General features: G+C 50.8%; 1 protein-coding gene and 1 pseudogene across 2 annotated transcripts in view; both read right to left on the reverse strand.

Moving 5' to 3' along the window:
• PEBP4 (phosphatidylethanolamine binding protein 4) overlaps positions 1–13,257 on the reverse strand; it is a gene marked incomplete at its 5' end in the record, with an annotated part of 213,326 nt that overhangs the window by 36,178 nt on the left and 163,891 nt on the right. The gene's annotated exons all lie outside the window — the stretch shown is intronic.
• On the reverse strand, positions 8,075–9,137 carry LOC309963734 (small ribosomal subunit protein eS4-like; annotated as a pseudogene). Its single transcript has one exon. The product of its transcript is annotated as a small ribosomal subunit protein eS4-like (transcript).

The raw sequence follows: 13,257 nt of genomic DNA on the forward strand, positions 1-13,257 counted from the left end.
TAAAGAATGCCCACGTGAGTGATGTTTGACACATTCAAGTGTTGGCAAGAAGGTATTTAACTTGACACCCACGCAGCGGGCAGAAGCATGCTCTCGGCTCCGACACACCTTCTTTGTCTGAAACTTGTAGTAAAACTCAGTGCTGGGTTGTGAAATCTGTCCCAGGGAATCCGTGTTGCAGGGGGTCCAAGGTCAAGCCTCCTGCTTCTGGACAGAGTTGGGGTGGGTGAGGGTTGCTACCCTAAACCTAAGTCCCTAGATTAGGAGAGCAAAGGCTGGGGTCCTCAACTCAGAAGCCCACGGAAGCTGTTATTCTGGGGGTCTCGGAGGGCCCACAAGACTATTTTTGACGCTTGCAGGTGGTTGGAAGGAAACTCTGTCCCTTCCCTCCAAGATGCAGTTGCCTTGTGGACCTTGGGTCTGATACCCAGGAACATCTGTGCGGTCCTGGGGCTTCCCTGGCACGATGAACTAGTGGGATAATCTGGGTGAATTGGTGAATATGGATTTTCCCTTTCTCTTAAACCTGTAGTAGGGAGAGAGGCCCCAAATCACCGGGCTAGTGGAAAGAAGCCTTGCCTTGGAGGAGGAGGAGGGGGAAGGGGTGTGTGTGTGTGTGTGTGTGTGTGTGTGTGTGTGTGTGTACTTAAAGAAAACTTTGGGTTACTCTCGTTTGAAAGCACAGGGGCATAAATTACCATTCCTAAAACAAAGGAGCTTCTCCTTTTGCCAAGCAGCCTGCCTCAAAGGCCCCGGACAAGGATGGGGTTCCTTGCCTGCTGCGGTCTTATCAGCCTGCCTTTCTGCCCAGCTGTCATCCAACCCTCTTGTCATCAGCCATCTCGCATCCACCTTCTCTTTCTGCTACATTAAGCTCAGACTTATCGGGTGATCAGAGTTTTCAGGCTGGGACCTGAATTTCAGGGTCTCCGCCATTGTTACGGTGGCCAGATTTGTAAAGTGGAAAAATGGTGACATGAATGTCTTTGTGAAAGAAATTTTCTTTCTTAGATACTGAGCAAAACACTTTGAAAATAAAGTAACCTAACTCCACAGTTTTCTGGTCACCTTGAGGACGCGTAAATGAACAATGTGAAAAACCGGAATCAACATCCATGGTTAATGGGTTTCCAGCCTGGCAGAAAGGCTAGCACTGCCCCTCACCTAAAGTCATATACAAAGGCTGTGTGTGTCTGTGGATGTGGTGGGAAGAATGGGGCGAATTGGAATTTCCCCTCATTTAAAAATGGCGGTCAGGAAGGCAATCCCTTCTTGCAACAAGAAAGCCTGGGTTAGCGCTTTGCTCTTGTTCTTGGCACCAGCCCTTGTACTGGGGGCTCATTTCTGCTTAGAGAAGCCGGTTTCCATCCAGGCAATCCCACTGTTCAGGAGATGTAGGATTCTGGGGTTTGCACACACTCCTAAGACATTTCCGTTTCTAGGAAAAGGGGACAATTTATCATCTTTCTCCCTAACTCCTAATGCATTAGGACACAGTATTAAAGAAAAGGCTCTGGGTTGAGTAGGAGATACCTGTTAATTTTACAGTCAAATTTCCCATTCCTCCAGTACTCTCCCGTCCCCATTTTCCATCATGGAGACATATCACGGCGATGTCTCTCCTTTAACTGATTGCCCAATTTGAGTTTCCTAAGAGCAAACTGAGAGGGTTAATCAGATTCCTCGCTTTCTTGTTTGACGCAGGCAGGTGGCCAGGGAGTAGCCCAGTTCAGCACACTCTTATTGAGTGCCTACCATGTACAGAGCCAGGGCTGGGGGCTATGGGACTGTAGTTCCTGCCCTTAAAAAATTTTCAGCTCACGGGAGGCGTAGAGCTGCCTGAATTATCCTTACAGTCCCAGAGAATGCACATGTCCTGCTCAGGGGCCAGGAGGGAACTGAGAGCGTCCCAGAAGCAGACAGGTTTCCAGAGAAGTCACTTCCTCGCGGGATTCCCCATTTCCTCCCGCCTCCCAGCATTGAAACTGGGGACACCACGTGGACCTTGACAATGAGTCAACGCGGCAAGGGCACACTTTTAGCTGGGACACCTTTTCACATAAAACCTTTTTTTGAAAATAGCTTTTCCCTTCCTTGGGAGACATCTGGCCAGAGCGAAGCAGACTCCTTAGTTGTGACCAAATACTGAAATCAGATCAGTGATATTGTAGTGTGTTTCATAAGGACAGACGTCGCTGGGAGAACTAGAGAGCTGGGCAGCTCCTGTAGCTGCCCAGAGCCTGAAGTTGAACCCCGAGGCAGAGCCCTCCAGAGTGGCCACCTTGCTGAAGTCCTTTCCAGGCTACCATTCCTTGTGGAGGAGGGTGGAGGGTGGAAGCCAGGGCCCTGGGCTACTGGCTTTGGTGTGCTGGTGGGTGGGTGGGTAGGAGGGCTGAATACTGGCTTTTGGACCAGACTTCCCCACCCCTGTGTGGGAGGCGTGAGGGGCTAGAGCTGGGAAGCAGGAAGTGAGCGCAGATGGGCTGCCCAGACAGCTGTGTGGGGGACAGAGCACATCTGTCCGGGTGAGTCTAGTGGGGCCCCTCCCCACAACCTCCATGCCAAGTCTACCCGTTCATCAATAGGGTGTGGGCTCAGTTTGGATCCCAAATGGGGAAAATGGTGGGAAAGGAAAGTTTGAAGGCAGAGGCAGGAGCTAGGGGTTGCTGAGGGGGTATGTTCCCATGAGAAAAAGAATGTCTGAACTCTGGGGGAGAGGAAGGGATGAAGAGCAAAGAGAAACTTAAAAGCAAATGGATCAGACTGCATCTGCCCAGGGTGGGCTTGTGGCTTCCAGGTGGCTCCTGAGAGCCCAGCGTCCGGCGTCTCCTCTGAGAAGCTGCCCAACTCCTCGCCTCTCCTGTGCTCCCCAAATGTCTTACACTGCAGCAATTAAAGTCCCCGAGGTAACTGCTCCTTCCTCTGTCTCACCTACTAGCCCGCGGGTGTACCAAGATCAGAGACCCTATCGTCTTCATCACTGAATCCTCACAGAGTAGACACTGTAGAAGTTTGCTAAATGAGTGAGCGATTGCATGGCCTAAATCGACACAATGTTTCCCATTTAATGCTTTAATTTTCTCTAATTGGCTGTAAATATGGCTGGGGAAGCTTTTCCCAAGTAGACACTCAGAGATCTTTGGGAGATAGAAACTTTCAGATTCTCATCAGGAATTTGCCTGCGGGCCTAAGGGTAGTTTACCTCTTTAAGCTCTTTTCTAGGGAGCTGAGCACAGGGGAAAGGCTCATTGTTCTAGAAACACACTGACTTGGCATCACGGCCACTTGCATGTCGTCCTTGGGGCAGCTGCTTCCCCCTCTGTGCAAAGCTATTACCTGCCTGCTACAGAGCCAGAGAGGCAGGAATTATGAATCGCGTGGACCTCCACGAGTAGGGGAGGTTTATAGCTTCCCTGCATCTGTCCTCCATCACCTCTCTCTGCCCGGTTCTCACGGCGTAATAAAAGGAGATGCGAGGGACTTCCCCGGTGGTCCAGTGGGTAAGACTCCACGCTCCCAATGCAGGGGGCCCGGGTTTGATCCCTGGTCGGGGAACTCGATACCGCACGCATGCTGCAACTAAGAGTTCACGTGCCGCAAGTACGAAGTCTGCACGCTGCAACTAAAAGATCCCGTGTGCCACAACTAAGATCCGGCACAGCCAATAATTAATTAATCAATTAATTGATTAATTAATATTCAAAAAATAAATAAATGAGCTTTAAAAAAAAAAAAGGAGATGGGAGTTGGAGTTCCAGCTCTACTGTGTGGCCCCAGGTGAGTCATTTCTCCTCTCTGGGCCTCTGTGTTCTCATCTGAACAACGAAGGCTGGACTAGGGAATCCCTAGGGAATCTCTACCAGTTCCTAATGTCACATATCTGGTAGAATGATGAGCAGGGAATGTGGCCCTTGATATTATCACTGTCCCCCAGAGCCTGGGCTGGGGACTTTCCCTTTACTTAGGCTTGCGGGGTTGGGGGGGGGAAGGAAGGGCCCACAAAGCTACTGCTCCACTCGTGGACGCCTGTTTTCACCCACTTGCTGCAAAGGTGACTCTTCCTGGATGAGTTAGTCAAGTCCTGCTTGAAGCCAGAAAGTCTGCGTGAATGACTCTTAAATGTTTCCCAAGCTTCTACTCCTGTTTTCTATTACCTTGTGGGTGTAACAGAAGTGCCAATAGGGACAAAGGAAGGATTAAAGTCCCAAGGGCTTGGGCCCCAAATGGGACACGTGTACTCTTCTCTAACGTTATTTTTGTCATCACGCTCATCACCATCACCGTCACCCATTATTAATACTGTTAAGCATTTATTGTTCTTCATTAAGCCAAGAGCAGTGGGTGAGTAAATCAGCAAGAAACTCTGGCCACAGGAAGCCTGCACCGTTTCGGGCATTTCTCTGGTCAAGGCTGGTTTCTCCAGCCCTTATGCAGGGATTAAATCTGACCCGCAGCAGGAAACGGGGCCCGTGGCTTTGAGTTCCTTTACATGAAAGTGCTCTCCTTTCCAGGGGAAAGGTGTTGTAATTCCAAGCTACTTTTGCTGCTGTGTATCTGTTTCTTATTCACATTGGTAGCTGCTACAATGCCTTGAACAGGGCACGACCAAAGGTGCTTGCTAAATGCTTATTGAAAATAGTGAATTATAATGATGTCTTATAACAAATTAAGCAGAAGTGGGCCTGGGAGTGCTCTGAAGTGCTTCTGAGCTGCCATGAGCTGAGAAACAGTTTAACTCCTCGTCTGGGGCATCTTCCCTGCTAACGCTTAGAGCCTGGAGCCCTCGGGTTGCAAGGCTAGCAAGGGATGGGCTAGCAAGAGATTGTTTGGGAAGCAGGGTGGCCAAGACTCAGATAGGAGGTGAAGAGCTGGCGCCTCCTTCTGGCCCTGCCGGGCTGGAGCGGGCCTGGGGAGGGCTGGTGCGGGAACCTCAGCCCCTCGGCTCCCAGAATGTCACCTCCCTACCACCACCCCAGCCCCTTCGTCCCGAGAGAGCCCAGCTCAGGAGAGCCAGTGGAGAGCAAGGGAGGCTGTTATGTAACTGATTTAACTCCTTGCCAAACTGGTGACTAATTCAGACCGTCTCGGCCAGATTGGCTCGGCAGCTTTGGTGTCAGCTGCAGGAGGCCCGGCTGGTTCGTGGCTGGTTCTCACACCCTCTGCTGGAAGGATGTCTCAGCTCCCTTGCTGGCCTGGGCCACCACCAACCTCAACCACGGCTCCATCAGCACTCCTGCCTCCCGGAGACCTTCTCCGTAGGCGTCCAATCCCCCAACTTTGTGTCCCTTCCTGCCCTCCAAAAAGAGGCCAGGAAGACAGTTCATGTATGTCTGCCCCCGAGACAGTTCATTTATGCCTGGGGCTCACTGAGGCCCTTCATTTTGCACCTGGTGAGGGTGAAGGGCGCTGTGGCCTGCTGCCCTTGGCTGGCTGGCCGGCCGGCCGGAGGGTTTTGGCTGCTAAAGTTGGCACTGTTGGGTCCAGAACTCGGGGCCCTTCTCCACCACTGCTCAAGGGGAAAGGGCTCCAGGGAACATCTGCCCTCACCCAGTCCCCTGGCCTTGGACCCCGGGCCCTGCAGGTCACAGGCTGCCTGGGTGATGCCGGGAGGGGCCTGGGCTCACTGCTTCGGTTCTCACTTTTCTTTTTTAAGAGGGGGTGCTTGGTAAGCCCAGCCCGTCCCTCCTGCAGAAGGCCATCCTGAGGGGGAACGTGGAGGGAGGACATTTGTGCTTATTTGGACGCAGTTCAGGGAAAAACACAAAGAGGTGTCCTGACGAGGCCCACGGTATTCATAGACATGAGCGCTGAGAATTAGCTTATTTAATCCTTAACCACGCAGCCCTCTGTGCTGGGGATTATTCCCATTTTACAGGTGGGGAAACTGAGGCTGAAAGCAATTGGGTGGTTTGCCAAAGCTGGTAAGTGGCTGAGCTGGGCTTTGAACTCACTCCCCAGTGGCTTGGGAGCCTAAGCTGGCTCTGATACACTGCCTTCCCATGGCATTCCTGGGATGGGTTCCCGAGGCCTTTGAAAGACTTGTACATCTCAGCAGCTTCATGGCAACTGCCCAGCTAGACCCAGAAAATAATACTACCTTGTACTGCTGCTTCCTTCCGCCAAGCCCCACACAGACGTGATCTCATTCACTTTCCCACAGTCCCATGTGGGCTAAGGAGGGGGTGGGGACTCCGTTTCCCAGGGAGGAAAGGGAGGCACAGAGAGGGACGCTGGCCTGTTCTAGGTCACAAAGCTGGCTGGCGGCAGAGCTGGGACTGGAAATCAGGCATCCCTGACCTTGAAGGTGGTTATTTAGCTTGACGAGTATGGGCTAGAATCACCCCCGAGATACAGCAAATTGGGGTGCTTTTCTTAAGGGCTGACTCAGTGGCTGAAACAGCTCCAAGATAGCTGGGCTTGTGTTAAAAAAAGGAAATCTGAGATGCATATAAAGGCAATCTGTATGCCAAGAAAGAGGCGCTGGGACTAGTGGTCACCACACTAGCTCCCCTCCTGGCCAGTCCCGGCACCGTCTCTCTGCTTCCCTTCCCCGGATGCCCTGGGGCTCAGATGCAGCCCTGGTGTGATGGAAAGAACAGTGGCTTTGAGGTCATGGAACCTGGAGAGGATATTCCCTAGGGACCCATAAATCAGTCATTTCCCCTCTCAGCTTTTCCACTTTTCACTCAAAAAGTGAGGATACTGGGCTTCCCTGGTGGCGCAGTGGTTGAGAGTCCGCCTGCCGATGCAGGGGACGCGGGTTCGTGCCCCGGTCCGGGAAGATCCCACATGCCGCGGAGCGGCTGGGCCCGTGAGCCATGGCCGCTGAGCCTGCGCGTCTGGAGCCTGTGCTCCATGATGGGAGAGGCCACAACAGTGAGAGGCCCGCGTACCGCAAAAAAAAAAAAAAAAAAAAAAAGTGAGGATACTAACTACATGAAATAGACATTGCGTGTGAAAAATTTCATCAACTATAAAGCCTGCAGAGAGAGAGAAATTACTGGTGTTCCCTTCAGCCCGATCTCATCTCTACTAAAGACCTTTTTAAAAATGGCTTTGAAGTGGCGGGTCACACAGCAATTGTCCTGGTCAAACGTCTGTCTTCCCTACTGTGGCTTTTCCACTTGGATCTCTGGTACCCAATGTCTGGTCCCGAATCAAATGTTCCCTGGGTGGCCCCATGGGCTCCAGGACAGGGCTGGCAAACTTTCTGCAAAGGCCCACCTGGTAAATATTTGAGGTTTCGTGGGCCACAGGAGATTTTGGTCACATGTTCTTTGTTTCTTTCTTTCTTTCCTTACAACTCTTTAAAAACGTAAGAAGCATTCTTAGTTCACAGGTCTTACAAGAACAGGCCGGTTTGGCACGCGGGCTGTAGTTTGCTATGCCTGGCCTAGTGTAAAGTTGGGGGCGGGGGGAGTTTGGAAGTAGAAAAGGCCTAGACCCCCAGTTTTGCTGCCTGCCTGCCTGAGGGCCTTCGGATCACTCTTCAACCTCCCCGGGACTTAGTGAATTGTCTGCCTCGTGGCTGTAATCGTCCCTGCTTACTTCAGAGGGCTGCGTCTACACCGCAGCATGTGCCTGAGAGATGCGGGGTGGTATCATTACGGCTCAGTGAGTGAGGGACGGCCCACCCTGTCCTTTGTGTGGTGGGGAGGACAGCACCCTCCCAGAGTCTGGGATATTCTACAAGGTGACCAACCAAGGCCCTGCTCGGAAGGCAGAGGGCCAGGGTTTCATGAGGAGAGGAAGACCTGGGGTTATGTCGAGGGGCTGGTTGTAGGGTTGGGACCTTTGTCCCACCACCAGCTTTGTTTTGGGCAGGAGGTGGCGTCTGGGAGTCTGTGGGGCTACGAGAGGCTCCACACAGACCTGAGGCCCAGGGGGACCCAGGGCTTTGCCGAGAGGACACCGGCGACTCCCTGGTCCCCTTGAGTCCTGGCTTGTTGTCAAGTGAGAAACTAGAGAAGGAAGCAGTTGTGGAAAAAGTGTGGGTCAGAGCATTTCATTAATAATGAGAGCCACCATGTACTGAGCACTTTTGTGTCCCGGGTGCTGGGGGCTGTATGCCCATCCCCCCATCCCCCCAGCGAGCCCGGGCAATGCTGGGGCGGGAAGGGCGGGGGAAGGCTCACAGCTGCAGGGGCTGGAGCCGGGCGAGGATGGTCCTGCTTTCTTTGATGTTCCACTGCCTCCTGGGAGCCTAGCTCTGCCCGTGGGTTCAGGTTTGGGTGGATACTCAGGTCAGGGGAGTGTGAGATCTTGATTCTTTTTCTTTCTTTCTTTTTTTTCTTTTTTTTCAATTATGTGGTAGTTATCTTTAAGTACAAAGACTTTTCCAATCATGTCACTTAGAGATCATTTTATCCACTGCTCTGTTTGCCGTCAGTCTCTTGTCTCTCTCCTCAGCAATGGTAAGGTGGATACCCTTTCCACGAGGAAGAGAGATCCATGGTTTGTTGCCTTTGCCAATAACGAAAATGTTGGAGAGCCGGGTGGCAAAGCTATTGCCGTTGGCATCTTTCACATGAACTACATCAAAAGAACCAGGATGTCTCTCCCGGTTAGTGATCACACCAGTTCTTCCCAGGTTAGCACCTCCAGTCACCGTGCACAGGTTACCAGTGTCAAATTTGATGAAATCAGTAATCTTGCCAGTCTCCAAGTCAGTTTGAATGGTGTCATTCACCTTGATGAGGGGATCATGGTAGCAGATGGTGCGAGCATCATGGGTCACCAGATGAGGGATTCCTTTTGTCTCCGCAAAGATCTTTCTCACTTTGCACAACTTATACTTGGCCTCCTCAGGTGTAATACGATGAATAGCAAAGCGAACCTTGGTGTCATAGATCAGAAGAAAATTCTCTCCAGTCTTGTCAATGCTGACGACATCCATAAAACCAGCAGGGTAGGTTATATCAGTGAGGACCTTGCCATCAATCTTAATGGAACGCTGCATGCATATCTTCTTTACTTCATCTCCTGTTAGGGCATTCTTAAGTCTGTTCCTTGAGACATTCCCTCAGCTTGTGGGGACTGGTAGATGGATGAGGAGAAAACACACCAGTCAGTTTATCCAGCATCCAATGCTTTGGAGCTGCTGTGTGCTTCAGGTGTTTCTTGGGACCATGAGCCATGGCTGCGCTAGGCACGAAAAGAGAGGCGATTCTTCTTTTTGAGAAATACAGTGAAAAGGACTAGTTCCTCGGCTGCTGGAAAAACCCCATCATCACCCAGCCGTGGAACCTGGAGCACTCTCTTCTGTGTACTTGTGCCATCCCGTGGCTGGTTCTGGAGGGTCACCTGAGACCAGCCTCCCGGGCTGGAACTCAGCAGTGTGACTCGGTGCACAGCGGGCCATGTCTTCCTATCGCCAACACCCTGCTTATTTCTGTGCCCCTTTCCGCGTATAATTCACTGTTCCTGTATCTAGAAAGCCATCCTGTTACTTCTTTACCTGGTAAACTTCTACTCAATCCTTTAAAACATAGCTCAAATGTCACCTCCTCCAGGAAGCCTTCCAAGACTACCCAGGCACAGTTAGTATCTCCCTGTTCTGCCTTCAGGCACTTTGATTGTTATACTATTTGGGGGTGGGGGACAAACATTAATCGAGCACTTAGTACATCCTACGCCTTACGCTAGGCACTTTACTGAATTATGCCATTTAACATTCAAAAACCCATGAAAGGGTCTTATCCCCATTTTACAGATAAGGAAACTGAAGCTCAGAGCAGCTAAATAACCTGCCCGAGGTGAGGCTGGGGTCTGAATCCAGGCAGTATGACCTCAGTGCCCTCCCTCCTAACCAATAAATGATATTGCCTCTCTGACACTAGTTATAATTACCCCAAACTGTGATAATAAGTTTATGGGTCTGTAAATGGCCCGTGAGCTGAGGCCACGACTTATGTATCTTCGCTGCCGCAGAATGTAGCACAGTGCAGTGCACACAGTAGGCACTTAGTGGTTACTCATGGAAAGAATGTTGAATACAGAGCCTGTGGGGGTTGGGCCCACTAAAGGAAGGTGGGGTGCTGGGAGCCGGGAAAGGAAGACGAGTGGGGGACACAGCTGAGTGGGTGGGGCTTGCTTGACCCTGGTGGGGAGGAGGCTCCTGCTGCCAGCTGCCATGCCATCTTGGAATCACGAGCCTGGCAAGAACAACAGAATGATGTCCTGACACTGCTTAGTAAGCACCTTCAACATGCTAGGAAGCACTTCACACAAGGGCATTCTAAGTCCAGGCTAAAGGACAGCTAGTTCAAATCCCTAGATGGCTCACGAAGGCAGTTCCTTTGCAGGATGCACTTTGGCAAAGGATCATCCCGAGGCTGGGTCTGGACCCCGTGCCCTGTACGTTCTGAACCTTGCCGGCCCTCTGAGAAGCCAGGCTGTGGAGGGAAGTTGCATGAATTCCCGTGTTGGGGAGTCCTCTTTTGTACCATGCAGCTCTGTTTACAGCGGACTGGCTGCCCGGAGGAGCAGAGTTTTCGGGGGAGCAAGGAGATGGGCATCAGGACACTTTCATCTCTTCCTGGCTCTCTCCACCCACAGGAGGTGGGACCCAGCCGGGGCCCAAAGCCTGGAGCCTCCCAGCAAGCCAGGTGGGCCTGTGAGGTCATGCTTCCTGCCACACTTGCAGGTGGCCCTTTCCTGGGGCGCCAGCAGGTGTCAGGGGCAGGGGTGGTGTACGGGGGACCCCTTTAGCATCCCCAGTCCCCTCTGGGGGCTGGAGGTGCCCCTTGAAGCCACTGGAAACCTCTTTTCTTGCCCGGAAGAGGTCCAAAGCATGCGTGGCTGCTGACACGGGGGAGGGGGGATGGGGGGATGGGGGGAGAGCGAGAAGACCCCCCTGCAAGCCGCGTTCATACAAAATGCATTTCCCAACGTATCCCTCTGGCCTGTCGGAGCCCCTTCTGCTCACTGCTCTGTTTATACATGATAGACAACTAATTAACATCCAAACCTCCTGAAAGGTCTTTTCAGAGGTAATGTTCTGACAGGTTATGTCAGCAAGGAGCACTGATTTGTCTAAGCATGGATCACATTGTTTCAGATTGAATGAGGTGAATATTAAACTGCTTTAAATGTACTCTTCATAAAGTACTAATTACACACTCCCAAGGGAGAACAGCCAAGGAATACTAAACAGTAGAGAAGTCAACAGAAGGTTCTTTTTATAGTATGTTGCTGGGCTCTGTGTTTTTCTGTCTCCTTCTTTCTCGCTCTCTCTCTTTTTTTTACAGTAAAATCACAGCACGCTAAAGAATACACATTTATAGCACAATGCTTCTCATCTAATTATACGGCAATCATTAGTTTTAAGCTGGATGCATTATATTTTCTTTGATATATTATGCCTGAGGCACAACTCTGCATTTATTGCTGCTACTGGCAGATTCCAGTTCCCCCAACCCCCTTTTCAAACTCCAACTCCTCTCTACCCCACGACCCTTCAAAAAATTATTTAACCCTTACTGTTAGTTCGCTTATTGTCTCAAAAAAGAATAATTGCAATTTAAATTGGCAAAAGTGGGGGAAACGACATACCCTTGGTTAATTAATCGATTTATTTGTTTTTAATTAATTAATTGATTTATTTCGGGCTGCGAGACGCTGCACGCGGGATCTTAGTTCACCGACCAGGGATCGAACCTGTGCCCCCAGCAGTGGAAGCACGGGGTCTTAACCACTGGACCACCGGGGAAGTCCCCCCTTTGCTACTTTAAAGTGGAAAAAATAGGAAAGGAAATCTCGTGTGTTTCTGGGAGCTGTGCAATTTTTGTATTAACCAGGTAATGTCCTGAATACACAGTCTCTGCTCCCCGACCCAGTGAAATTCCTTCCGAACAAATCCTACAGGATCACGCTGAGCTCCCAGTCGCTGAGCTTCATTGTCCCTCAGGGAAAGAGATATTTATATGTATATAAATATACATCTCTAAAAGCAACAGAGGGGTGGAAAACCATGAGGCAGGGAGCAGTCCCACAAAAATGCAGGGTGGCCCTTCAAAATGCCTATCTGCAGACGTAGCGAGAATTCTGCTCCAACAGTTTTTCTGGATATTTCTGACATCAGGCCTTGCCCATTGTTGAGAAAAAGCAAGATTAATTTTGAGATGCCCTAGATGGTCAGGTTCTCAGTCCTGAAGGGAGAAGAAGGCCAAGTTCCATGGGGATGGATGGCCTGATATTGACCCGACTGGTTTCTTCTTAGTCAGGCCTCTAGTCGTCATGCCTCTAAAGATAAAAGTGACGGCAGGGTCCCAGAAAGGTAGCATCGCTTTTGTGTAAGGAGCAAAGTGGGGTCCCCTTTCCCCACTGTGGTCTTCCTTTTCCTCCCCCGACATCAAATCAGAGAACTGTGGGATCTTGGACTTGAAGGGGTTAGAAATTTCCCATCTTTAACAGTTGAGGAACTTCAGAGCACAGAGCTGCCTGCAGTTCAAGCTGGAACCTGGGGTCCTGACTCCCAAGCTAGTACTCTTTCCACTTCAGATAGAGTAACTCCAGATGACTCTTCTCTCACACAAATGACCCAGGGCAAACGAATAAAATGACAGAGTGCTACGGACTGAATGTTTGTGTTCCCCTCAAAGTCACATGTTGAAACCCTAATGGTATCCATGTGATGGTATTTGGAGGTGGGGCCTTTTGGGAAGTGATTAGGTCATGAGAGTGGACCCCTCCTGATGGGATTAGTGCCCTTATGAGAAGTGCCAGGGGAGAGGTTGCTTCCTCTCTCTGCTCTCTTGGGGCCATGTGAGGATACAAGGCGGCTGTCCAGACGTTGGATCTGCCAGCACCTTGATCTTGGATTTCCCAGCCTCTAGAACTTGGAGAAATAAATGTTTGTCTTTTGAGCCACTCAGCCTATGGCAGTTGTTATAACAATCCAAATGGACTGAGACACAGAATTCTCTTCTCCGAGAGCTGGAAGAGGTCTGGAAAGTCACCTAGTCCACCTTTCTGTTGCTGCTTGAATCCCCTTCGTGACGTCCCCAACCATGACTTGTTCATTCTTGGTTCTGGCTCCTCTGGGGATGGAGGGTTGGCGACCTTCTCCCAGGGTGTCAGACCATCTCTGTGCAGCTCTCATGGTTAAGTAAGTGTTTAAGAGCAGTGCACGCTGGAGCGAGAGTGTCTGGGTTTAAATCCAGCACAGCCATGTCGCAGCTCTAGGACCTTGGATAGGGGACTTAACATTTCTTTGCTTCCGTATCCTCTTCCTCTGTAAAATGGGAACAGTACAAG

The sequence above is a fragment of the Leucopleurus acutus genome, assembly GCF_964270905.1.
Source record: "Leucopleurus acutus genome assembly, chromosome: 7".
Lineage (NCBI taxonomy): Eukaryota > Metazoa > Chordata > Mammalia > Artiodactyla > Delphinidae > Leucopleurus > Leucopleurus acutus.